General features: G+C 48.7%; 1 long non-coding RNA gene across 1 annotated transcript in view; it reads right to left on the bottom strand.

The window, feature by feature from the left end:
* The window catches only part of LOC135362454 (uncharacterized), a 30,047-nt gene extending 18,933 nt beyond the window's left edge, over nucleotides 1-11,114 (bottom strand). The window contains exons 1-2 of the long non-coding RNA XR_010407190.1: nucleotides 7,302-11,114; nucleotides 4,375-5,102 (exon numbers count right to left, since the gene is read on the bottom strand). This is a non-coding gene — a long non-coding RNA (uncharacterized LOC135362454). The remainder of the gene's footprint in view (nucleotides 1-4,374; nucleotides 5,103-7,301) is intronic.
* Between the last annotated feature and the right edge of the window lie 14,144 nt (nucleotides 11,115-25,258).

Below are 25,258 nucleotides of genomic sequence, written 5' to 3'. Positions count from 1 at the left end.
AATTTATTTGCAAATGATGTATTTGATAAGGGACTTGTATCCAGACTATATAAAAAAACTTTACAACTCAACAATGAAAGGGCAAATAACCCAATTTTAAAAATGGGCAAAGCATCTAAATAGACATTTCTTGAAAGAAAATTTATAAATGGTCAATAAGCCCATGAAAAGATTTGGAACATCATCAGCCATCAGGGAAATGCAAATCAAAACCACAATGAAATGCCACTTCACACCCACTAGAATGGCCATCTCCCAAAAGACAGAAGATGTGGCAAAGATGTGGAGAAGCTGGAACTTTTATACAATGCTGGGGTCACTTCGGAAAACAAATTATAAGCTCCTCAAAATGTTAAACATAGAGTTATCATGTGATGCTGCAGTTCCACTCCAAGGTATATAGCCAAGAGTGGTGAAGACACGTGCCCACAACCTGTACATGAAATATTTGCATCACCATTGGTCAGAATGGCCAGACAATGGGAACAACCCAAAACCCATCAACTGATGAATGGATAAATAAAATGTGGTGTCTGAACACAATGCAATACTATTCAGTGATAAAAAGGAAAGAAATATTGATCACGCTACAACGTGAGTGAATCTTGAAATCATTCTGCTAATTGAAAGAAGCCAATCACAGAAGACTGCATATTATATCATTTTATTTATATGAAATGTCTACAAAAGGCAAATCTATCAGAAAGTAGATTAGTGGTTGCCTGGGGCTGGGAGGATTGAGGGGGAAGAGGAGTGAGTGCAAGTGGGTACAAGATTTCTTTTGGGGTGATAAAATGCTCTGAAATTGATTGTGATGATAGTTGCACAACCCTGTGAACATACTAAAAACCACTGAATTGCACAGTTTAAGTGAGTGAATTGTGTAGTGTGTAAGTTATATTTCAATAAAGCTGTTTCTTAAAAGCAGTGTTATACCCACTTCCTTATTCTGGGTAGGATTGGGTCATTGCTTTCTTACATTTCATGTTTTCCATTCTTTGCCTCTTTCCATTGTTGTAATCCCATTCATCTATCTGGATTTGTTTCTTATGTCTGATCTGGTGATCTCTCTCCCCCTCTCTCTCTTTTGTCTCTTATCCCTCCCCTACTTTATTTCTTTCTCTCATCAAGAAGTGTTGCCTTTGCAGATTTGTTTACATAGAGAGTTGGTAAGTCATCAAGCAAGTGGCTCTTCAGTGACCTTCAGGGCTTCCTCCTTGTCCCAGTTATGGGCTATCCAAGTATATTTGGCATATCACATCAATTGTGTCTTCAAAGAAGAACAAAGTGGGGAGACCTCCGAAGGCAGATAGAGCGTATGGCCAAGTTGATTCCTTGGCAGATGGAACCACTTAGGAAAAAGACTTTTCTGACATCTTCTCTTACTTGGGTACCCTATCCCCTAAAGGGGGCCAACTCAAGTAAGGCAATGATGACGGAGGGGACACTGGATGAAAGCAGGAAGACTGAGTGGCCCAAATGTGGCAGATCACATTTCCCAAAGGGAGGGATAGCAATATTTCTGAACCCACATGCTCTTCCAAATTCTTGGACAATCCTGCTTAAAAAGTAGAATCTAATTCCCCTCCCGTTGAGTACTGCTCAGCCTTGGGGTCTTTCTTCTAATGAAGAGAATGCAGCAGAAGGGATGTTGTACTTCCTGATGCTAGGTTAGAAAAGGTGATATGGCTTCCATCTGGTGCTCTCCCTCTCTCTCTCTCTCTCCCTTTCTCTCTCCTTCTCTGTCTCTCTCTTTCTCTCCCTTTCTCTCTCCTTCTCTGTCTCTCTCTCTCTCTCTCTCCCTTTCTCTCTCCTTCTCTGTCTCTCTCTCTCTCTCCCTTTCTCTCTCCTTCTCTGTCTCTCTCTCTCCCGATCTCTCCTTCTTTCCCTCCGTCTCTCTATCCCTCTCTCTGTCCCTCTTTCTTTCTTATGTCTGATCTGGTGAGCTCTCTACCTCTCTCTCTCCCTGGAGACCCAGCCTCCTTACTATGAGGAAACCCAAGCCTCATGGAGAAACCACACTTGTGCGTTCCAGCCAACAACGACCTAAGGTCTCAGCCCACAGCCAGAATTAACCTCCAGACAAGTGCAGGAGGGAAGGAGGGCAGAAAAGAGGAAAGGAAAGAAGGAAGGAAGGAGGGAGCTTTCACATGATTTCAGTTCCCAGCTTCCACACGCACCTAGCTGACAAGTAAAAGACAGACACACTATCCCTGCTAGTCCTCTCCAAATTGCAGATTCCTGAGATATTAGTTACCTATTACTACATAACAAATTACCCTATAACTTTATGGCTTGAAACAATATTTATGTTCCCACAGCCTCTGTAGACCAGGCATCTGGACATGGCTTAGCTGGGTCCTCTGCATCAGGGTCTTTCAAGGGCTGTAATCAAGGTGTTGGCCAGGGCTTTCATCATCTCCAGGGACCCCTGGGGAAGGCTCCGCTCACTCCTGTGGTTGTTGGCAGGATCGCCTTCAGTTCTGTCACATGGGCCTCACATCGCACTGTGGCTTACTTCATGTAAACCATGGCAATAGAGCAAAAATGGTTGCAAGATGGAAGCCATCTTATAACCTGATCAAGGAAGTGACATCCCATCATGTTCGCCATACCCATTCATTGGGAGAAAATCACTATGTCTGGCCACAGATAAGGGCAGAGGATCAGACAAGGGTGAGAATACCAGGAGCCATAATCAGAAGCTGCTTTAGCACTTAGCAAAATCAATGTCTTGTCCATTTAGTCCTCTAGGGTTGGGGACGGTTTGTTATTAGGTAACTGGAAAACACCAAAACACAGGGAGTCGGGAGAGCTGGGTAGGAAAACTGTATTTGTTGGATATTTACTAGGTGCCAGGATCATTTTATAGATGGGAAAATTGAGGCTTAGTGTTTAGTGACTTGCCACCACTATTGTGGCAGAATGGGAATAAAAACCAGTTCTACTGGATGCCATAGCCCATGACCTCTTCACTTATCCCCTCTTTCCTATCCTCTGAAGAGAAACAATTCCAAACCATTTGAATATCGGATAGCATTTTACCAATGGCTTTTTTTTTTTAATCCCTAAATTTAACCAGCAGAGATTATTTCTAGCTACACTCCCCAACCGTACTCCTTCAACTCTCAGTTATGAAGGACTTTCCTTTTAATGCAAATTCTGTATTTTATAAAGCTGGCAGAACCAACCCATTATGCTTAGCTGGATTTTCCTCCATAAAAACAAGCTTTCTGGAATACTATTATTGCTTACCCATGGTGAGGACATAGACAAAGGCTAAAAAAAGAACATGAGGCAGACATCTGCTTGAGTAGAGAAGAATGTAAAACCCAACTCCTCCTGTTGCTGGTGTGACCAGGCCCTCCCCAGCCCCTGCCAACAGTCCCTTGGGAGTGTTGGTTCAGGCTGAACCCATAACAAAATCTGTGTTTGTTGATTTATAGTTCCAGGATAGGAGGGAGGCTCACTTTTAATTGCAAAACTTTTTGCACATTTTTTTAAACATATAATGTGCATGTTGATTACCTTTAAAAAAATCTGCTTAAAAACTAATATCAGATGAGAGATTTCTATTAAGGGAAACTGAGACATTTGCCGGGTTGGATTCCATGATTGTTGTGTCCTCCTGGGTGTTGATTCTGGGATACCCTGCATTTGGTCAGGACCAATTCCATCCTCAGGCCTGGGAACTCAGCAGGGGCTTAAGGAGGCAGACAGATGGTCCCTTCAGGAGCACCCCGCCTGCTGGGAAGACAAGGAAGGTTTTTCCAGAAGCAGCAGATAACCCAAAGCCAAACCCTCGATGCTCAGGGTTGTATGATATTCTAAAAGATTAGCCGGATCAGAGAATGACCTCACTCTTCTGCAATCCACAGCAATAATAATGGTAATCATAATGCAAATTACTATGTGTTAATTGGAGTGTTTAGTCTATTAATATTTAATTATTGACATGATTGGAATTAGGTCTACCATTTTATTATTTGTTATGTTTGTCTCCTCTGTTTTTGTTTGTTTATTCCCCCTTTCCTTCCTACTTTGGGCCATATAAATATATTCTGGAATTCTATTTTAATATATCTAGTAGCCTTTTAAATACAAATATTTACATTGATTTTTAGAGGTTGCACTAGGGATTATAGCATATACCCTTGATTTTTCAGTGAATATTACACTATTTCAAATAAGATGTAGAAACTTTACAACTGTATAGTTCCATCATTTATCCCTTAAGCTAGCCCACCCCCAGCATTGTTTATGCTGTACTTGTCACGTGTATTACATCTCCGTATACACTATTCTAATTTCTTCCTAAAATAATCGTATGTTTTTTGAAGAAATCAAAAGGAAAAAATAGTTTTATATACTTACCCTGATATTTACCATTCCCGATGTTCTTTATTCCTTCCTGGAGGTCCGCACTTCCTCTGGTATAATTTCCCTTCAGCTTGAAGAGTTTGCTTTTGCCTTTCTTCCAGTGAAGATCTGCTGGCAATGTAAAAGAATGTCTACCTCGCTTTCTTTTTTGAGGGATATACTTGCTGGGTATAGAATTCTAGGTTGACAATTTTTCCCTTGGGCACTTTAAAGATGTTCCACTATTTTCTGGCTTCCATGTTGTTTCATAAGAAGTCAGTGGGTATCAAAATTACCGTTGCCCACTATGTCATGTGTTATTTTTCTCTAGCTGTTTTCAAATATTCTCTTTCTCTCTAGTTTTCAGTATTCTGACTATAATGCATCTAGATGTGGTTTTCTTTACATTTATCTTCTTGGGGTTCCCTGGATTTCTTGAATTTGTAAATTTATGTCTTTCACCAGATTTGAGCAGTTTTCAGTCATTATTTCTTCAAATGTTTTTTCTGCCCCATTCTTTTTCTCCTCTCCCTCTGAGACTTCAATAACGTGGATATGAGACCTGTGATAGTGTCCTACAAATCCTGGAGGTTTTGTTCATTTTTTTCAATCTTTCTTTCTCTTTCTTCTTCAGATTGGATTATTTCTATTGGTGTGCCTTTACAGTCACTGATTCTTTCTTCTGTCATCTCCATTCTGCTATTAGTCCTGAGAGTAAGGCTTTTCACTATTGGAGAAAGAAGCTACAAATAAGCAAGAGAGAGAAAGGAAGGCTAGAATAAACTTGGTTGTATTAGATTAGTGTTGGAGATATCAGTAGAAACTCATTTGTGATGATGATGAGAAAGAGAGATGGGTTCACATGAGTTAGTATATATACATACATTCCTAAATCTATACACTGAAAGGATTTAGAAGCAGTAACATCCCAATAGCGATGAGAACACCTAGTGTTCAGATCTTGGTTTCTAAATACCATTCTCCAAGCGAAGGAACCGGGGTTCTTTGGAGAAATGTTTGGTTCTCGGCTGGGGCAGGGAAAATCAAGATGATCTTTGAGCATCCTGCAGTACCTGAAAGTAAGGAAGTGCTCAAAAAAATTATGAGAGCATGTCAAAGGACACTGGTCTTTCTGAAAAGGCTCCCAGTGTATTAGTACTGGATTATATCCCCCAATAATAAAGTAAATATCTTTTGGTCCATACTGATATAAACAAATAATTGAATAAATAAATGAATGGGGGGGTGAATGAGACACCTCCTCCTTCATAAGAATTCCAACTAATAAATGTAGAATGAAGTGGAGAAATAGAAAATCACCATTAGAACATCCCAGTAACAATAGCTACAGGCAAGATCCACTAACAAATGTTCAAATTAGTGAGTGAAAGTTTAAGGAAAAAATAGGATATAGCTTCAAAATATCTTCCTCAAAATATTTCTTAATTACTGTGGTGGCATATATTCACAAATTCTTTGATACTCCTCCCTTCAGGAGGTAGACCTTAATTTCTCTCTCCATGAGTGTAGGCTGAATTTAGGCTCTCCTCTAACAAACAGACTATAAAAAGAGAAAAATACTAACTCTATAGTATAGTAGAGAAACCTGGCAGACACCACCTTAACCAAGCACTCAAGATTAATATCACCAGTAATAAGACATATTGACATCATATACCCTGTGATATGATGCAGTGAGAAGGACATGTCACCTCTGGGGATTCTTCCCCCAAATCTATAATAGCAGGCTACTTGTGAGAAAGCATTTTACTAAATGAACTTCAGGAAATTCTACAAAATACCAGACCAATAGTCCTAAAAAGTGGCAAGGTCATTAAAGAGAAGGACAGAATGGGGAACTGTCACAGATTAGAGGTAACTAAGGTAAATGTGAAGATTAATGCAATGTGGTATCCTGGATTAGAGCTGGAACAGAAAAAGAATATTGGTAGAAAACTTGAGAAAAATCTACCTTTAAGATGTAAAACATCTTGAGCATCAGGACAGAGTTATTCTACATCCAAGAGCTTAGTATAAAGCTTTCAACACTGACTTCTGGATGCATTCAAGCCAGACATAACCATAGTAAAAATAGCTGCCACTTGTTGCATACTTAATGTATGTCAGATGCTCAGTTCGGTGCCTTACGTACAATTGATCATTTAATCCTCTCCACAACATCATCAACTCCATCATAAGGGTGAGATGTTGAGCACAGAGACACACAGTAATTTGCCCAATGTCACACAGCTAGTCATCGCAGGAGCCAAGAATTGAACACAGGAAGTTTGGCTTCAGCACTCACACTTTCTATCATGCTTGGTCTGGGGGAATATTTACCAAATTATTGCCTTCGGGAATTAGGTAGCTTAGCTCTGCTACAAGACTACTTTGAATCATCAAAAACAAGAACTACAAAATACCGAAGGAAGAAATATTTAGATAATTCTTTCCAAAGTGGCACAATCTATATCCTAATTTCCCTGGCTGTAGTCAGCCTCCAGCCGCCTCCTTGATTCCGCCCTCACTGCCGTAACCTGTACTCTTAGTCATTTAATATCTTTTAAATCAATCCAATTGTTTTGCTTAAGTAAATTATTTTAAAAGGAAAGTGACCTCATGTCACTATTGTAAATGGAAAAGAGTATCATTTACCTTAAGTAAATGGTAACCTAAAAATAAAGACCATAGAAACAAAACAATGTCGATAAATTACAGTTAGATGTTAGTGCCTGCCAAAGGCTCTGAGCCTCAACGAGTGATGTTCTCTTGGCTGAAGCAGGGGAGATTTAAGCAAGTGTTAGAGAGGTACCAGCACCAGAAGTAATCAAAAGAATTAACAAAAAACTGAAAAAAAAAATTATTAAAGCTTTCTCTGTAATTTGGGATAAGGAGACAGAAACCCCAAAGGAACAACGGCTTAAGCAAAAATGGAAACTTACTTCTGTCTCACACAGAAGTCCAGAGGTAGTTGGACTGGGACTGGTGTGACACCCCACAGGGTCATGAAGAAGCGCGTTCTATTTTGTGGTCCCACCAGGTGTGGCTTACAAGGTCACTTCAAGGCCAAGATTGCTGCTCTGATACCAGCCATCACGTCTACCTTCCAGGGAGCAGCAAGAAGGAAAGGGGAAGAAAAAGGAACACTCCTTCTCTTTAAGAAAACGTCCTCACTGTGGCTTGCATCCTGTTGGCTAGGACTTAGTCACATAGCCAGGGAGCCAGGGAAAAGTAGCCTTTGTGAGGTGCAGCTAAGTGCCTAATTTTTTAAAAAAGGGAGGGAATTCTATCACTAGAGAAAAAGAGGGAAGTGGGTGGACAATAGCAATGTCTGTGATTTCATGGCTTTCCATGCTGCACCAGTGCGGACCCCTGAGTCAGCCCTCGGCCAGACTTGAAGCAGACTGCTCCACCTGCCTCTAAAGTTGGCCTTACCCCTGCTGCTCCTTTGGACACCCCCTGAGCTGAGGAAGGCACTTCTCTTTCCCCACGAAGGTTATATTTTGTTACTAGGCCCCTTGAAGCCAGCCCTGCCCTCTGGGTCCACCTCCTACAGGCATGGCATGATGCCACCACAGAGAAAGGAGCACTGCTTACAAAATCAGTCGGGCCAGGGCTTGCTTCCCGGCCGGGCCCCCGACTAGCTGCACCAGCCATCACTGATTCACCCTCAGAGACTCTCCGTCACTGAGCTTGACACCACAGTGCCAGAGGCAGAGGTCCTGGCCACGGGCTGGAAGAATCCATGGCCCCAGATCCAGTTACAGGCCGTAAGTAATTCTATCCCGATGCTCAAGGAGTCACACTTCTTACGGGGAAGGTACCCACGTGTGACACAAAGACATATTCAAAAGTCATTCTCAACACGAAGATATATACAGAAATTGCCAAGGATGATCTTAGCAACTGGCAACAAATTGGAGATGGAAACCCTTTCATAGCAGATGACCTTCAGTTATAACCCAAGGAGGGAGGAGGATACGGCATGACCAGGGGAGGGAGGGAAGTTAGGGGACACAGCAGTTGACGAAGACGGATCACAGATGCTGGGCTCCCACCACCTGGATCACTGAGCCTGAGGGCACCAATCCAGTGTAGGGCTGGGATCACGGGCTTTTAGAGCAGGCAGCAATCTGGGGTCCTCAGCCCAGTTGTTCTCCACCTTTTTAGAATCAAACATGCCTTTTAATAAGACCACCCCAAAAGACTTCTATTTGAAGAGTTGCTTGCCAATTAAATTGTACAAATCATAATTAATTCATGTTTCCTGCCTTTTTCACCTAAGAGGGTCCAGTGAGCATGGGCAAGATCACAGGACCAAGCTGGACTGACGGATGCCTGACAGGTGGGTGTCCAGCTCAGGCTCATGTTGGAGAAAAACCCACCACTTTATAAGGAAGTTTTAAACACCAAAAATAGCTGGTCAGCCAGCCCCACACTTGGCCTCTTTTACCTTCTTTGCAGATCACCCACCTCCTCCCAGTTTGGAAAGAGCTAATCCTCCCGTCCAAGCCCCTCAAGTTATTGGTGGGAAAACGAGGGCACAAAAGGGGATGTGGCTTGGCCAAGGCCACACAGCTCTGGATGGACAGCTGGCGTTGGAATACGTGTTTGTGGACCCCAGGGGCCCTGTCCTTCCCCCCTCGACATGCTCCAGCCAACAGCACAGCGTGGGAACCAGCTGTGTCAGAACCAGAGTCTCAGGAGCAGGGGGGTTGCTCCCAAGGCAAGAAGTTGAGAATCATCCACACCCAAGGATACAAAGCAGAAAGGACGCCTGGATCAGAAGGCCAAGGCTGTGCCAAAATGCCGAAGGTGCCGTAAATTAAGCCGCCAAACATGCCAGGCTCGTTCTAATTACCCAGCGTGCTGACAGCGTGTCTGAAGGCTGCAGGCACTATGACGAGTCCCAGGACATTAACTTGGCTTGTTATATGATCTCGTACAGGTGATAAGTGGAAAGTATTGTTTTCCCCAAATACCGTCTAGATCCAGCTCAGAACAGACCACCCAGAAAGCAGTTGTCACCGGTCATGCTTAATAGAAGAATAAATTGCAATATGTTTTTCCTCCCAGCCCCTGACTCTCTCCTATAAAGCGCCAAACGTCCCGTGACAGTGTCGAGGCAATCAAGTGTTAGCTCGGTTTTCTTAGCAGCTGTGTGACCTTGAGCAAGCCCCGCTCTCGGGGGTCCCCAGTGCCTCCGTCATAAAGGGGTAATATTAGTCCCTGGATTAGTTCGCTGCGGCTGCCAGACAGACGGCCCACAGACTGGGGAGCTTTAGCAACAGAAGTGCACTGCCTCCCAGTGCTGGGTACCGGAGTCCAAGACCCAGGCGTCCGCAGGGCTGGTTCCTCTCGGGGGCAGTGGGGCGTCTGTTCCACGACCCTGCTGCGGCCTCCAGCGCGGTCCTGGGCCTTCCTTGGCTTGTCAACACATCACTCCGACCGCTGACTTCATCTTCACATGGTGCTCTCCGTGTGTGCACCTGTCTCCACGTCTCCCCTTTTTATAAGGACTTCGGTCATCTTGGAGAAGGGCCCACCCGTCTTAACCCGTTCCATCTGCAATGACTCCATCCCCAAATCGGGTCACATTCTGAGGTTCTGGAGGTTAAGACTTTAACATATGAATTGGAGGGGGGACCCCACTTCAACCCATAACTCTCCCCCTTCCCCCATCTCAGCAAGGCCCACAAGCATCACAGAAGGCCATGCACGTGACAGTATGTAGGGGTAGATAAAGCAGACAGGATGGAAGAGACCATGGGGTCTCTTCAGGCCACGGGCGCCCCAGGGATGCGGCCGTAGCACCTCCAAGAGGCGGGAGCCTGGAGGTGCCAGGGGTTCGTGGCCATTCCGGAGCGCTCGGCAGAGAGTGTGGGTGGGCAGCGTATCCATGCTTCCCTGAAACTCTTGGTGTAAAAAGGGAAACCCATGAAAGTGTTTTCAGAGGCAGGGCCTGTCGGTTGGTCTGCAACTGGCTGGGGAGTCTTTGCTTTCTTTCCTGCCCCAGCCAAGGGTCTGCTGCGATCTACAGCAAATTTGCTTCACATAGACTCTCTTGGTGTCCCCAGTGAGCATGCACACACGGTAGGACTGAAACGGAAAGGACTGCTGCTAAGATAACTCAATCCCCCATGTGGCCCTTTCCTGCCGCCACAGAGAAATATGATTTGGTCCGTCTGTGCCAAGTAGCCCAGCTCAGCAGAGGGTGAGGGTCACCTGCCCCCCGGAGCTGCCCCTGCTCCCCTCTCCAGCCACCTGGGCCACCCTCTCTGCTGGCACTCCCTCCCTCCTGGCGCACAGAGAGCCGAAGGAACTTGTCCCAGGTCCCGCAGACAAGTGGCAGAGCCAGCGTTCAGACCCGGCCAGTGCGGCTCCTAAACAGCATGCTTGCATCAGACTGACACTGTGCCCTACGCAGACCGAAGGTCCTTGGTGTAGGATGTGGTGTTAAGGAAAGGACTTCACGGAGGGGCTTAGCCTGGGAGAAGTGTGGAAGTTTCCACTTTGTGCTTTAGATTCTTCCAACTAAGCTCCTTGAAGAAGAGGGGGCAAGTCCTGGGGAGCAAAGACTGAACGCGGGACAGGTGAGTCATTTGGAGTGGGAGGAGCTTTTTTCATTAATTGATCGATTTTATCGGAAATATCAAACATACGGACAAGCACAGACAATAAAAATCCTCCCACCACCTGGCTCTATCAGATTTAACACTAAGCCATATTTACTTCATATTTTCACTCCTAAGAAATGGAACAAGAGCTGAGCTCAGGTGCCCTGTGGACCCCTCCCGCCCTCCTCCTAAAGCATCCGCTGTCACGCAGTGGTCACTCCCGTGAACATTTTCATCCTTTCAATGCACACTTATGCATCCATACGCATTTTGTAGTACTGATCTGCAGGTCCTCAAGCTTGGTCCCCGTGGTGCCATACCGAACATTCCTTGCATGAATTGTTTTCTTCACTCAGCCTATGTCTTTGTTTGTAACAATGTTGATACGTGTGGCTGTGGTTCATTCATTATCACTGTTACATAAAGAGGCCACAAGGTCAAAATTTTATTTTCTGGTTGTTTCCGCCCCCCCCCCTTTTTTTTTCTGTTGCACATGATCTTAGAAGAGGATTCTCTTCCTGACCAGACTCCCGTGCTCCCCTGTGGCAGAGACCGAGAAATGACGGATGCCTGGGGCAATGAGGCAGGGGCATCTTCAGCTCTTCTGGCTATCGCCGAACTGCTCGGGAAAGTGTTTCTCCAATTTAGACTCCCACTGGCAAACGTTTGAACTCACCACATCCTTGCCCACACTTAGTATGAACAGACTTTTCTGTTTTTACCAAGCTCATGGGCATGAAATGGTGACTCACGGGGATTTCAATTTGCATTTCCCCTTATTAGCAGTGAGATTGAGTGGCTTTTCACGGTTTTACGTTAAGGGCCTGAATCTTTAGGTATCTCCCCCTGTGAGGTTCAAGGGGAAGTGCAGAATAGCCTGAACTTAAATCTTTGTCCGGGTGCTCAGTAACTCCAGAAACTCTCCCAGCCCCTAGGTAAGATATTCCCCGTTGCCTGAATAGCCTGGCGTCGTCGATCTTGCGGAGGCTGAAGGGGAGGAGTGAGAGAGGAGAGGAGGCCCGTTCCAACCCATCCATTCACAGAGGCTGGGACTCCAGTGCAGCACCCATGGTGTTTGGGAGGGCAGACCCCTGCAGAGCTCCTCAGTGATGTACAGGAGCCCACGACAGTACCGGAACCTTCTGGAGAGAATGTAAACAAGAGAAATGGATCAAGAGACTGCTCCCCCCTTGAGCAGAAACCACAGGGAAATTCTGGGTGATATGCTCTAAGTAAACTCTAGGGAAATATAACAGAGGCTAGGAAAGTACACAATTTTAAGTGCTCGGCCCAATTGATTTTCATAAAGTCAATGTATTTGTGTAATCACCACCCCGATCTAGAAGAGAATATCACCAGCCACCCCAAAAGTTCCTCTCATCTACCCTCCCATCACAATTCCCTCTCCCCTCCAAGGTAGGGCTACATATATATTTTTTAGTCTGTTAGTCCGGCTGTTGGAGGGTAGGAGAACACAAGTTTTCTGGATCTTCCCTTGAATCCCACTAGGGGAGGTACCAAAAGTCTTAGGTCATCATAATACCATATGAATTTTTAAATATTTGAGCACAGAGCCTCCAAGGATAGCAAGGTCTCTGAGGTCCCTTGCTGGGGCCTACCGGAGGGAGGGAGGTTGGTGGTTGGGATAGGGCTGGAGCCCTGGGCTGGGGAGTGGCTCAGGGCAGTGATAATTTACTAACTGGGAGGACAGATAGTTCTTCTGACATGGACTTGCTCTGTGTGTAGCTGAGGCTCAGCAGAGGGTGCAAGTGAGAGCAACAACGCCATTAAGAGGCCTCCGCAGTGCAGGTGAGGGAGGGCAGTGGCTTGGCATGACTGTGTAGAGAGAATGAGAGAAATGAATGGCTTGTCAGGATATATTCTGGTGGAAGAATTCACGGGATCTGGTGATGGATTGGAGGCGGGGGTAAAGGTGAATGAAGGAGGTGTACCAGGGTTCTGGTACATTTGCCAAGACAGAGTTGGCCCAGAGGAAGAGCAGAGTGAGGGTGAAAATCATGAGCTCTGTCTGGGACACATTACATCTGAGGTGCCTCCAAACCCAGCATGAGGAAATGTCAAATCGAGAATTAGAAATAGGGTTTTGGAGCTGAAAGAAAGATCTGGATTGAAGATTTAAGCCTGGAGTCATTGGCTTATGAAGACTGCTTAAGACCATGAATGTCAATGAGATTCCTAAAGAGAGAACCCATGGACCTAACTAGTTATTGTTAAATAGACTTGAAGTGTGTTAATGATATGAAGGCTATGTGTTTTGTTTTTGTTTTTGTTTTTTTTTAAAGATTTATTTATTTGACACAGAGAGACAGCTAGAGAGGAAACACAAGCAGGGGGAGTGGGAGAGGGAGAAGCAGGCTTCCCGCTGAGCAGGGAGCCCGATGCGGGGCTCGATCCCAGGACCCTGGGATCATGACCCGAGCCGAAGGCAGACGCTTAACCACTGAGCCACCCAGGCGCCCCGAAGGCTATGTTTTTAAGAGTCCTTATCTTTTAGACAAATATACCAAACATTTACACATAAAATAATGGGTAGTATGGTACTTTACCTCAAAGTAAACCAGGGGAAGAATGACTATTATGAATATGTAGGCCTTAAGTTGGTAATTGTTGAAGATGGGTGATGAGTACCTAAGGGTTCATTATACTCTTCTTTCTATTTTTATCTATGTTCGATCGCTTCTCGGCCTTTTGGCTAAGATCAAGTGTATTTTTATCTATGTTTGAAATTTCCTATACTGAAAAGATTGAAAGAAAAACAAGGATGCAACATAGAGCCTTGAAGACCTCCAGCATTAGGCAGTCCAATGAGGGAACGTGGAAAAGCCTGTAAAGGAAACAGAGGAAGAAAGCCAACCAGTAGAACGGGGTCCCTGGAGTTAATGAGAGGGAGGGACCGGAGAAGGAGCGAGATGGCAACTGGCCTATTAGGGACTCAGAGGGCAAGTCGGACAGATGTTTGGTTGTGTCTGCCGGGTTTAACAACATGGAGGCCACTGGTGACCCCAGCAAAAGCAGTGCCAAGAAAGCAAGGTCAGGGTCAGGACCCCCCCCTGGAGTGAACTGAGGATCAGGAGACATGGGAGAGGGCAGGAAGATGTGTGGAGAGCTCTTTTGACAAGCCTGATTGGGAATGAGAGCAGAAGGCGGGCAGCTGGGAGCAAGGTTTTCTTTTGCAACGGGAGCGACTGAGCATTTTGATCCAAGAGAGAAGGAGAAATCAAGACGCAGGGTGGGGTCAGCGAACCAATGGAGTGAGACTCCAAGGGACCCCTCGCCGCTTGTTACAGGAGGGCAGGGGAGAAGCCGGTGTGGACGAGGCAGGCTGGAAGGCTCACAGGCCAGTGCCCAGCTGGTGGCTGTTCTTCCCTTTTCCGGGAGCAGAACACTTGGTCCTCGGGTGCCTAGGAAGGAAGGGCACATAGGGAGGTTGGGGAGAGTGAGGTCTGCTTGAAACGGTCGTGGAGAATGCGCCGTGGGCAGGTTAAAGGAACCCTGTCAGACTGTCTCCCCCACCCTCCAGTCACCACTTGTGAATGCAGATCTTAATTCTTGTTTCAAACTCAGAGGGCATGACTGCTCACCAATGTTGCAGGAGGACCAGGAAGAGGGAGGGTCACTGCACTCGGGTTGGAAGTCACTGTGACACCGAAGAGAGGGGACCCATGCCCGAGAGCTGGAGGCCACCTCCGAACAAGAGACAGGGTCAGAACTGACTCAAGACAAGGCTCCAGGAGTGACGGATGTCCCCACGCTTGGCAATGATGTGTGAAAACACCGTAACTCCAAACCTGAGATATCAAAGAGCAAAGTAGCCACGAAGATCGGCTTGATTCCATATTTCAACAACTTGCCTTCTTCTGTTTATTTCACAAATAAACATTTTACTTTTTTCTCTTTTTCCATAAACTGTGTATTCATATAATCTGGCGGAAGTAAAAGAGATGGGTGACAGTTTCTGGTTAACTACTAGCATTTATCTCTGGCTTTTTCTCTATTGCTTCAGAAAATTGATCTTGACTTAAATATTTGTCATCACCTCCCCCTTTTAAAGGCTGATACATTCCGCAACTGGCGTCTCCCCCCAGATGGCAGTGCATTTATTAAACCAAAAATGGTTTAGCAAGCCCGCGTGCGCACAATGCCCTGCACTTTCTAAGCCACGTCTTCAGCTGCAGCGGGTTGGAGCTTCATACAGGCTCATGTTCCATGCAGTTGGCAAGACAGGGTGGTGGTTCTTTCGTTTTTCATTTTAATCTCTACTTCCCAGATGAAGAACATGGGGGTCCAGGGGGAGACATGATTTGCAAAGACGACCCGGCTTGTTAAAGGCAGTTTCCACTGGAGCCCATCATTGGGCTCCCTGGTCAGGGCTCCAGGAGTCAAGGGTTGGGGTCCGAGGGACGGAGAGGCTGGGGGGCCGGGGGCTGGGTGGCGGGAGGGACCCCAGGATGAGAGGGCTGACTGGTCCTCGGGCGCCCTCTCCTGGTGTCGCATGGTTAACCAGCCGCAGCGGGTTTGAGCAGGAAGTCTTCTTGTCCCCAGAGACAGCAGCCCTCCCACGGCCGAAAGCTGTGAAAAGCTCCTTCCCTGCCAGAGAAAACCAGCAGCCTGCCAGGCTTGGGCCATCACTTAGACGTGCTCCAAGTTAGAACAGAACTCTGCTTTTCTTGAGCCAGGAGGAAAGGGCCAAAGAAAACCCTACTGGGACCCCCAGCCCCTCACTGCAGCCTACCCCTCTGCAGAGGGACAGTGACAGATCTAGTGACTCACCCCTCCCCAGGGAGCAGCCTGTGGAGGAAATGGCCCGGGAGTGCATGGGAGGAGCTCCGTATGGACGCACTCAGGAAGGTCCTGGTCTCCAGGAAGGAAAAACAGAAGGACTGAAATCACCATAGTTGGCAACAGTGCTATCTCCAGGGTGTGTGGGTGCCTGGTGAGCAGCCGACAGAAGGACGGCGAGGGCCTCGGCTGCACTGGGAGCCCGCTTTCCTGGCCGCGCTGGGACGCCCCCTCTAGCTTGGTGGCGGGGACAAGGACAGACCCCCAAGGGGCCTGCCTGCTTCTACAGGCACAAGATCGTGGGACCACCGGGTCTGGGGTGATTTGCTGATCACACCTGTGGACAGAATCGTTTAGATTTCACTTGTCCCAAGGCTAACATTTCTAAGGACTTTCATTTTGGACTTCTTACCAAAAGAAAAGTCTGAGTCCTGATTCTTCTGTGTCTCAAACCCCATCTTCGCAGAGAATAAAGCCTAAAGTAAAAATACAAACAAGGAAACAATGCAGACATTCAGAGTCATGCTCCCTTATCGCCGGAGCCCATGGAACCTCCGTCCCAGACCCTGGGAGACAAGTCTGTGTTGGCTCTCGCTGTTGGCAGGGCAGGACAGAAGAGCACAAGGCCAGCTGTGTGGGGCTCCCGAGACGCTCCGGGTGGTCAGCTTCTCATCCAAGACAGGAAAGTTCCAGGATGGAGCTCCTGGGAGGGGAGCACTCTGTCACCTTTCCTGGGGCACGAGGACGTGAGTGGACGCGGGGAGACAGATGCTGCGGTGCCCCGCACATGTCCGGAAAGGCACTCACCTCTTCCTGCGTTCGCACAGCCATTCCTTCTGCCACCTGAGGGCAGGTGCCGGGTGCCCTCAGGTGCCCGACGCCGGGCTGGGCTCCGGGGGAGATGCAGAGAGCAAGGGGACGGTCCTTGCCCATGAGTGGCTCCCGAGGCCAGAGCAAGCAGAAGCTTGAACAACCACCGCTCCGGCAACATGATGCAATACAGGCCCCAATGTTGTCCCTGGCCCTGGGCCGTGCTGTGGGAACAGCCCGCAGTTGCCCTGCCGCTGGGGTATCTGCTCCCCCACCTCCTTCAGGGGCTGTTCCGACTCCTCTGTGCTGGAGGCCTTCCCTGACCACGCCCCACTGCCCCCTGTCCTCTCCCCTGAGCCTGCTCTATGTTTCTTCAAAGCACGTATTCCCACCTCCTGGGCTCACACTGACTGATCATCTCGCCCAGAATGCCGGTTCCATGAAGGCAGAGACATGTTCGCAGCTTGGAGTCCGCAGCTCCTGTGACGGGGCCTGGCACAGAAGCTGTCCAGTGCCTATTTGTTGGAAAGAAGGAAGAGGGGGAGGGGAGGCGGGCAGGGGCCGTGACTCTTCAACCCTGGCAGATCTGAGAAGGGCTTCCAGGAGGAGGTGGCCGAGGGCCGGGTCTTCAAGCAGGAGTGGGATTTCCCTGGGCGGAGAAGAGAGGCCAGGCAGTCAGGTGAAGGGAACGGCACCTCCAGAGTTAGGGAGACTGGAAGGAGCCATAGGCCAAGTGCGAAGAGCTTGGAGCAGAGCTGCAGCAAGGGAGGCCACAGACATAGATGGGACAGCTCCCGAACAGTCCGGAGGGTCAGGGCCGTGTCCTTGGGCTGTAGGGAATTGTCTAGAGCAGTTAAGCAGAAGACAAGGAAGGGCGGGGTGTGCTGGAACGGAGAGCTGGAGCCCGGGACGGGGACTTGTTGGCAAAGAACTACTTATTTAGCAGCTGTCAGCGCCAGCAGAGCGGGGGGACATTCAGGGGGCCGGAGGGTCCCGAGCACAGAGGCGTAGCCCAGGCAGAGCCTGGGAGGCTTCGTGGAGGAGACATGCTCTGTGCAGGCCTCCGGAGGCCCCCGGACCACACCAGAAGGAAGGTGACCTCTGGCTCAGGTGGGTCCGGGTGCCACTCGGTCAGCAGGGTGGGAGGAAGAACGAAAGGGCTGGAAGGAAGGCACCAGGGCAAGCTCTCAGCAGCTGACAGCCTCCCAGATGGGCATACTCACCCCACCCCGCCAAGACGGCTAACTCTTGCCAGGAAACCCCTGTGTAGACAGGCCCACACCCCAGCCAGCCTCCCCCTCCCTCCGCCTGGGCTGGCCTTGAGAAGCCTCTGCCCACCCCTTGCCTGGTGCCATCTCAAGGCTGGAGACTTGCCCCAGACACAACTCAGCCAACCACCCTGCTCCCGGGGCCCTCCTTGGCTCTGTCCCAGGCCAGGCCCTGCTCCCCACCCCACCCCCCACACCCACCCCCCCGCCATTTGGAGGACGCTGTGCTTTGGGTCTCTCCAGGCTAAGCGGAACCTGGGGGAGAGGAGGCACAGGGGCTGGGTCTCCTCTTATCTTTTGTAGCTCCCTTAACTGTGTTGCTTTCTCCATCCCCTCCTTCCCACCCCCACACAGGAGAGCGGGGCAAGATGCACCCCGACATGGGCACCTCCCCCTCAAGACCCACCCACAGCCAACATCAGGCTCTGGAGGCCTTGCAGAACGACACAAACACTGACAATTAGCAAGTCCACAGACGTCACCCCACCCAACTTTGGGGAGTAGGGGAGACACATTATCTTATATATAGCACTGCTCCTTATAGCTCTAAAGTCACTTTTTGGTGCAAAAACATAAAAAATGTATTATGTATGACTTGATATCACATTTGTTATATTTAGATAATTTTTCAGAAAAGAAAACCAACAAAACCTCTCTGGGAAAAAGAAATTCTGTGTTCCCCCAATTTTCCAGGTTATTTTGGGTGCCTTCCTGGCTCTCCTCTGGCGAGCAGAGGGGTCGGGCCCCCTCTCCCAGCCCCAGGAGCCCGGCTCCGGGGGGAGGCGAGCGAGCAGCTCTTCCTCGGGCACACACGCCCCACCGAGGGGTGTCAGATTGATTAACTTCTTGACGGTAGAGAGCTCCCTAATGTTTTTCTTTGCAATGTCTCGGCTCTAAACGATCGTGACCCAAGGCAATTTACAGTTACTTCCATTTTTTGTAATGAAGTCTGATTTAATAGTTGGAATGGTTAATGGCCTCGTCTGTCACACATAATAAAACAGAGCCTAATTGTATTTTAAAAAGGCCCTTTTGGTATGAACAGAAGCAACAACTTGATTGCATTCTGAGAGAGGGTTTTGGTATGTGTTAAGATGGCTTTCCCAAGGGCACCAGACACGTCGCCCTGGGTTGCCATTCACCCTCCCTCCCCCTCCGCTCCCCTCACCCATAGGCCTTGCTTCTAAAGGAATTTCTCAATTCCCCCAGCCAGTTAAAACCCGGGGCCATCCTACCAGCCTCCTCAGGACGCCCGTCCTGGGCTCCCAGGGCCTTACACACCCTGCCATAATTATAGCCCTGCAGGCCCTCCCACGGAAGAAAATGGCCTGACACCCATTTTATACCTGGGAAAACTGAGGCTGGCTTGCCCCACTGGCCCCAAGCCCCAGGGCGGTGAGTCAGTGCCTCTGGTAGGCTCCGCCGTCAGCTCTGACCACCGACGCTTCCCGCCCCCCCCAGCCAGACAGCCCGCTGGCTCTCCTCCCTGAGGCAGCGTGGGGCCCCTGGGAACCAGGGGGGCCGTCCGCTCTGCATCCCTGTGGCTGACCCCCGAATGCAAAAGCCACAAGGACACAGAGGCAAAGAGAAGTGATTTACCCATGAGCACAGAGCTTGTTCAAAGGGACCTGAGGTGAAATTTGGGGTCCCTGAGCAAATAACACCCTTGCCTTTTATAAAATACAAAAGAAGGCTCCCTCCTTCCTGAAAGCCTGGAGCCAGGGGCTCATGCACCAGCCCACGGAGGCAGGTTGTCACAGGGAAGGGCCTGCACCACGCTGGGTGCACAGTGACCCTCTCCCCGGGACTGAGAGATAGCGAAAGGAGGACTGGACCCGGAGTCATGAGGCCACGTGACCGTGGGTGTGTGTTCCCTCCCCGAGGGCCAGCTTTCCCTCTGGAACACACGACCTTGCTCTTCACGCCTGCCCTTCCCTACCGCCCGGCCGCGGGGTCGTCCCCTCCAGGCCCCAGCCTTCAGTGGGAGCATGGCCAAGGGCGGATAAGGGTGCCAGGCGGGCCCACAGAGTCTGTCTGGAGCGACACCAGATTCCTGTGGAAGAAGAGCCCGGCCGAGGGGGTGGCTTGGTCTCACCGAGGCACGCACCCTGCGGTCCTGGAGATGGGGACTGTCTGGATATTCCCATCCTGCGTCCTGTCGCCTCTCTTAAGTGCTGGTGCCCAAGTGGAGGCTGAGGAGGAGCGTGGAACATGTGGGCTCTTGTCCAGTGTCTTTGGCCAGAAGGGTGGGTGGCTGGGAGAGTCATCCGGGCAGGACCACCGCTGTTCCCCAGGGCTGGCTGGGCAGAGGGCCTGCAGGCTGGTGCCAGAACCTGCAGATGTGTCTGCGGGCAGAGCCCATGGCTGCAGGCTCCCCTGATTCTCTAATAAGGGGGAGGGGGTCACAAGGATGGGGAGCCTTCTAGCCCCTTGCTGCTACTACGTATAGGGGGAAAAAAATGGGCTTGGAGTCGACCAGACTGTGTTCCCGCCCGCCCAGCTTCCAAAATGTGTGTTTGGACAGCCAGTGACCAGGACGTGGAGGGGATGAGCAGACCACACAGGACCCTCCGCACCTAAGCAGAAAGCCCTATGGCTTAGGGGCAGGTAACAAACACTTGGGGGAAATGGGGAAGGAGCATGTGCTCTCTCTCCCTCTCTCTCCCTCTCTCTCTCCAATCTTCAAGCTGAAAAGGACAAAACAAAAGTGAGTAGCAGAAATGGCTACAGCAAAGACTCTGCTGGAAAGAAAATTAAAATGAGCCCTTACGAAGAGAAAGCTTGATGACTCTCAATATTGCCAGAAGTTTCAACTGGGCACGGGGACAATTCTCCTCGGGGACATGAGAAGGAAAGATTTCCTCCCGATTGTCTCTGGCAGCCCTCCGGCAACTCTAAGTATAGTAAGGAACCTCAGGATGAATCTGGCATCTCCCTTCCTTCCCTCCTCACCCAGCCCCAGCCTCACGAAACACACCCGGTGTGTGTTGTCCTTGTCCCCTGCCCCCTGTAGCATGGCTCTCTAGGGAAGTCCCAGTGCTGGGTAAATCCAGCGTCCATCCTGTCTGCTCCTACACTTAGACAGGGAACAGAGCTGGAGAGAAGCACACAACCAGGCTAGATCAGTCAGCATAGGTCACGCTACGGTAACAAACAACCCCCAGACCTCAGGGCCTTGCCACTGCAAAGGCTCATTCTTCCCTCCGAGAGAACAGGTGCACTGCAGGTGGCTCTTCCCCGTCGCCCTCGCTCCGGCATCCAGGTTGATGGGGCGGCCTCTGTCTGGGACAGGGCCGGGCTTGAGGCAGACAGAGAAGAGAACATGGTGAACACTCCTAATGTCACAGAACTTCTGCTTCCCCTCCCAGGTCCCTGATGAGTGCAAGTCTCCTGGCCAAGCCTGATGTCATCGGGGCAGGAAAATAGGAGTTCTCCCCCAGGGAGTGCTTGTGACTATTTTTGCAAAATAATACAGCCTAGCCCACGGTGGGAGAACAGTCGCACTTGCAAGGCAGGCCACGCACCTCGAATGGGCTCTGGTGCCTCCAACGGGCCTCCATCTGTCCTGTCCATTCGTCCCCCACGCCCCTAAATCTCTGTTGGATGCCTTTTGCACGCTTCTCAAATGCCCGAGCCCCCTCAACACACACAATCCCGCTCTAGCTGATGACTGTCCTTAAATCGCAGAAGACACCTTTCAATGCTTTCAGCACCAAAGCGACCAACTTAAAGGCCCAAGCACGCGCTCCCCGCCTTCTCTCCCCTGTAGTCCTGAGCTCTCTGTGCGTCCATCCAGAGACTCTTCCACTGGGGCACCAGACTTCATCCCCTTCACCTCCTCCCGAACACCCCTCCGTCTCCCTGACACCCGCCCCCCAATATTTCCTTCTCCGCTGCATCATTCTCCTTAGACTCAAACATGCTGCTTCATCTCCATCTAAAAACACTCTCTTGACCCCACCCACCCCCAGCTCCCACCTCACGTCTGTTCCTTTTTATGGCAAAATTCCTACAAAATGTTGTTCTGCTCTGTCTCCAATTCCTCAGAGGCCCTTCTCTCTGGGCCCGCTCCACCACCCACAGAAACTGGTCTTCCTGGGCACCCAGCCCACTCCACATGGTTAATCCGATGGTCAGTCTGTCCTCCCCTTTCTCGGCCACCAGCAGCATTTGACACAGTCCTTCTGTCTTCCCTGAACCTTGCTCTCAGGGACAACGCTATTCCTTGCTTGTCCTATTCCACTGGTCACTTCCATTTGACCTCCTTACTAGTTTCAACTCATCTTTCTGACCCTTAAACTTCAGAGAATCCGGGACTTAATCCTCACCCCTCCTTTCCATCCACACCGGCTTCCTCTGTGGGCTCACAGACACCACCTGCAATCCTGATGGTGTCTCCACGGACATCCCTGGCCCCATCAGCACCCCTGAACTTCAGATTCATCTGTGCAGCTGCCTGATCAATAGCTCCATTTGGACACAATTAAACATGTCCAAAACCAAACTCTTGATTTTAACCCCAAACCCATTGTTCCCGCCCCTGCTGTTGACTTAACCGTTGTCTCGGTTATTGGCAGCTCCATTCTTCAAGTTATTCGGGTCAGAAATGACAAGCATTCCTTGACTCCACATCCTCTAACTGTGCTCCCTGCTCCTGTCCTTGTCCTCCTCCAGGAGGGAGTGATTCTTTAAGTCGAAGTTAAAGCAAGGCCTTCTCTTCTCAAAATCCCCCAAGGCTATCACCACAGAGTAAAACCAAGTGTACCCGCCATGACCAAAAAAGGCCTGTGTGATCTGGTCCATTGCTCCTACCTCTCTGTCCCTCCAGGTCTGCACCTCAGCCATCCTGACATCCCAGAACTCACTAAGCAACTCCCACATGAGGCCTCTGCCTTGCTTTTCCCTCAGCCTAGAATGTTCTTCCCCCAGATATCCCCATGGCTTGCTTCCACGAGTCTCTGCCTAAATGCCTCTATATCAAAGAGGTCTTCCCCGATCATTCCATATAAAATAGGCTCCTCACAACTTCTGTCACTTTATAGTCCCCTGCCTGGCTTGATTTATTTTCATATCATTTATTACATGGGCCCCCCCCCTTTTTTTTTTGGCCTCTCAACTCTCTCCCCAAAATAGAATGTAAATGCCAAAAGAGGAGGTTTTATTTGTTCTGTTCATTGATGTAGTTCCAGCCCCTAGAGCAGTGCTTGGCATGGAGTGGGCCCCCAATAAATATTTGTTGAATAAATGAATGTGTAAATGAATCCACGGGGAAGATGGCAGAGCACAGAGACAGGAAGCAACTCACTCCCTTGCCACTCAGGGCCTAGGCTATTTTGAGACTTCTTTTTTGTGAGACATTAAGCTTCTTTACTACTTAAGCTATTCTGAATGGGGTTTCTGTTCTTTTCAGTCAACAGCATCCTAACTGAACTGCTGCCACATAGACCACTGGACAGGGAGCAAGAGTTCACAGGACCCAGGCGGGAGAATCCTGTCAGCAGCCAAGCTGAGTACAAGTTCATCCATGGCAGCATGGGGTCAGGGAGCTGCCACTTCGGATATGGTTTTAGAGGCCTCTCCCCCAGCTTCACATCTAATATGGTGGGACAGTGCCTCAGACTCCAGCACTATGCTAGCAGGGCACTGCAAAAACCCACAATCACCCAGAGCTCTGGGACCCTGGGTAAGGAGCTTGGAGAGAGAAAAGGTCACACTAGAACTCTGGTACTTTCCCCCTTAACCCCACAGAGCAGTCCCCTCAGCCCTGGTCCATTCTACCGCAGGGACAGATCAATGTCAGCCTCCTTCCAGAGAGAGATGGAGAAAGAACCAAGTAGTAGTAGGCCATCTCTATGGGCCAAGCATCCTACATGCATTTTACTATTTGATCCTCACCTGAAAGGGGGCATAGAGCGTGGGTTATCTCCTGACACTATACTTCCTTTCTGTACTGTTAAAATTCTCTTAAACTCACTCTGATCAGGCCTTCACCCCCAGCACCCCACCAAATAAACTCCTGTCGCATTTGTCAGTGGCCTCCAGGTTGCTAAACCCAGTGATGCCTTCTCAGTCCTCATCTAACTTGACCTCATAGCATCAGCAGTATTTGACAGGTTGACCATTCACTTCCCCCAACACCACATTCACCTGCTCTTCCTGTTTCCTTTCAGGCAGTGCCCCGTCATTCTCCTTTGCTGGTTCCTCTTCGTTTTCCCAACCTCCGGAAAGAGGAGTACCCAGAAGCTCAGTCCTTGTATGTCCTCTCTCAATATTCATACCACTTCCTTGAAGATCACATCCATCCCATGACTTTATATTTATCTACTGTTATAGACTGAATGTTTGTGTCCCTCCCCACCACCCAAGTTCATGCTGAAGCTCTCATCCCCAGGTGTGGTGCTATGTGGAGGTGGGGACTTTGGGAGGTGATTAGGTAATGAGTGCGGAGCCTTCATGATGGGATTAGTGCCCTTATAAGAAGAGGAAGAGACCATGGCCCTCTCTCTTTCTGCCCTGTGAGGATATGACAAGAAGGTGGCCATCTGCAAGCCAGGATGAGAGCTCTTACCAGAACCTAACCCTGTGGGCACCTTGATTTTGGACTTCTTAGCCTCCAGAACTATGAGAAATAAATTCCTGTTGTTTAAGCCACCCAAACTATAGTATTTTGTTATGGCAGCCCCACAAAGGCACCTGCATACTTACCCATCCAGTGTTCTTCATCCCTTTCTACATGGTATCATTTCCATTCTGATATCATTTCCTCTCAGCCTGAAGAACCTCCTTGACTATCTTTCCTTGTGTGGGTCTTGCTAGCAACAAAGTCTCTCAGCTTTTGTTTATAGGAAAATGCCTTTATTTCATATTCATTTTTGAGAAATAGTTTTGCAGGATATAGAATTCTAGATTGACAGGATTTTTTCTTTCAGGGCTTTCAAGATTCTTTCATTGTCTAATAACTTATTTTTCTGATGAGGAGTCAGTCATCATTCCTACTGTGGTGTGTCTTTTTTTTCTCTTGCTATTTTTAAGACTTTTCCCCCTCATCTTTGGTATGCTCGTTTAGCAGTTTAACATGTGTATCTAGTACTTTTTAAAAATATTTATCTTGCTTAGGATTCATTGATATTCATGGATTTGTGGGTTGCTGCTTTTGAGGAAACTTGGAAAATGTGGACTACTATTTCTTCAAATAATTTTCTGTCCTATTCTCTCTTCTGGAATTCCAGCTACTTGAAAGGCACACTTTTTGATACAGGTCACTGAAGCTCTATTCATTTTTTTTTCAATATCTTTTTCTCTGTGTTCTTCATTTGGATATTGACTGGTCTTCAAGTACATGGTTGAATCCAATCTTCTAAATTTTTGATTGCATATATTGTATAATCCAGTTCCAGGGTTTCC

This window comes from Mirounga angustirostris, unplaced genomic scaffold (assembly GCF_029215605.1).
Source record: "Mirounga angustirostris isolate CCGP_5_RB_7025 unplaced genomic scaffold, mMirAng1.0.hap1 SCAF_14, whole genome shotgun sequence".
NCBI classification, from domain to species: domain Eukaryota; kingdom Metazoa; phylum Chordata; class Mammalia; order Carnivora; family Phocidae; genus Mirounga; species Mirounga angustirostris.
Note: the sequence above shows the minus strand (reverse complement) of the source record. Positions and strands in the feature narration are given on the sequence as shown.